Source organism: Engraulis encrasicolus, chromosome 18 (assembly GCF_034702125.1).
Source record: "Engraulis encrasicolus isolate BLACKSEA-1 chromosome 18, IST_EnEncr_1.0, whole genome shotgun sequence".
Lineage (NCBI taxonomy): Eukaryota > Metazoa > Chordata > Actinopteri > Clupeiformes > Engraulidae > Engraulis > Engraulis encrasicolus.
In genome coordinates, this window is record NC_085874.1 from 23,473,237 (window position 1) to 23,475,736 (window position 2,500).

At 48.1% G+C, this 2,500-nt stretch overlaps 1 protein-coding gene across 1 annotated transcript in view; it reads left to right on the forward strand.

Moving 5' to 3' along the window:
- nrxn3b (neurexin 3b) overlaps window positions 1–2,500 on the forward strand; it is a 523,292-nt gene that overhangs the window by 260,402 nt on the left and 260,390 nt on the right. The gene's annotated exons all lie outside the window — the stretch shown is intronic.

Consider the following 2,500-nt stretch of genomic DNA (forward strand, 5'->3'; position numbering starts at 1 on the left):
TCTTTCCTAAAAAAGTATTACAAGGAAGTGTCACCACCACTTTACCGACACCACCGTTGTCGGGCCATATAGGAAACTTTAAAGTCTTTTTTCTCAGTTTGCCAAAATCTGAGTTACTGCGTTCTTGTTTTGTAGGGCAGTATTGTACTGCACACGTCACTCTTTGGCTCGTTGGCCCTGAGTACCCAGCCAGGCTACTCTCCTATTCTCCATACCTGTATGTGCTGTACTGCACCACGTCACTCTTGGGCTCGCTGGACCTGAGTGCAGTACACCGCCTACAGTCTACTCTACTGCCTTTCTCCACTGTAAATGTAGTGCACTGCACACACCACTCTACTGTTCTCCATATGTACCGTGGTGGTGAACATCGCTAGAAGTCCTGCTAGCCGTGACTAGCCTACTCTCCTATTCTCCACATGCATTGTGCAGTACATCACTCTTGGGCCCGCTGGCTGGCCGTGAATACACCACCAGCCTACCCTCTACTATTGTCCCTACACACTGTACCTATCTACTCTGCTATTCTCTACATCAATTCTCAATATTCTGCTATTCTTGGGCCCACTGGCCGTGACTACACCACTTGCCTACTCTCCTATTCTCTATGGCAGGGATGGGCAACTGGAGGCCCGGGGGCCACATGTGGCCCGCCTCCTCACTCAATGCAGCCCGTAGATAAAACAGTAGGCCTAATTTTTTTTTTTAATTACCTTTTTTAAAAATGACTACTGAATCAATTTGTTGTCAATAATCATCCTATTGGCCAATAGAGTATTAAGTATAGAGTATTCTCTTCCCTCCAAACAATATGGGCAGTCAGTGAATAACACACAGCACCTCCAACTCTGCGAATTGGAGTCAGATCTGTGGTCATGTGGCCCTCCGATGGCACCGATGAAAAAACGTGGCCCTCCTCATCATAAAAGTTGCCCTTCCCTGCTCTATGCACTTCATATCAGCCGTGGTTCTGCTAGCCACGACTAGCCTATTCTCCTATCCTCTATATACACTGTACATCACTCTTGGCCTTGCTAGCTGTGACTCGCCTACTCTCCAATCCTCTATATGCACTGTACATCACTCTTGGCCCTGCTAGCCGTGAGTGTTCACCTATACTCCACTAATCTCCACACGCACTGTGCAGTACATCACTCTTGGGCCCTCTGGCCGTGAATACACCACCAGCCTACCCTCTACTATTGTCCCTACACACTGTATCTATCTACTCTGCTATTCTCTACATCAGTTCTCAATATTCTGCTTTTCTTGGGCCCTCTGGCCGTGAATACACCACCAGCCTACCCTCTACTATTGTCCCTACACACTGTACCTATCTGCTCTGCTATTCTCTACATCAATTCTCAATATTCTGCTTTTCTTGGGCCCTCTGGCCGTGACTACACCATCAGCCTACTCTCTACTGTTGTCCCTCCACACTGTACCTACTCTTCTATTCTCAATCTCTACACACACTGTACATCGCTCTTGGTGCCCGCTGGCCATGGCTCCAGCACTGGCCTGCTCAGTTTTGCTTTGCACAGGGAGAGATGATGGGGCCGCTGTCCTTGGTGCTGAATCTGTGGTAGTGTGTGTAGCACACTGGTTGAATGGAGGGCACAAACTCACACACACACACACGCACGCACACACACACACACACACACACACACACACACACACTCACACACACACACACGCACGCACGCACACACACACACACACACACACACACACACACACACACACACACACACACACACACACACACACACACCTTGCTGAACATATCTGTTTCTTTCTCCCTATTTATTATATGGTTGTGACGTCATCTGTCGAATGCTCCATTCATTTCAACGGGGCTCCCCAACGTTCGGACGTCTGTTATTTTTCGATAACGGACGGGTTGGTCTATAACAGACCGCTGTCAATGGCAACAAGACTTTTCACTGCTAAAGCGACTTTTCAACAAGACTTAATCAGCTGCTGTGATAGACNGCGTTGTCCTGGCTACCGCTGTCAATGGCAACAAGACGTTCACTGCTAAAGCCACTGGCTTGTATACAAGTCAGTGGCTAAAGCGAATGTTTCATATCACTCCGCAGGGGGTCCGGTCTTTTGTCACTCTAATCAGCTGCTGTGATAGACGACACCTGTTGTCCTGGCTACCTAGCTGTTGCCTAGCGGTGTTCCACAACGGCACTGTTTTGTTTTGCGCAGCAACAATCTTAACATTAAATTGGCCTAAAGAAATGTCCCCGCCATGTGTGAATCATTTAAGTATATCCATATAATAAGCGGGTTAACTTTCGGCGAGTCGGTCGCTTTGTGGATTAGCAGCACTTCAGAGAGAACAAGACCCCTCCGCTCCGCGTCGGGGTCTAAAGATTCTCTCTGTCGTGCTGCTATTCCACGGTAGCGACCTTCTCGCCGAACGTTAACCCTTACATATATCGCTTTTCCTCTGTGCATGTCTTCTCTCCTTATTCTATCTACTTTG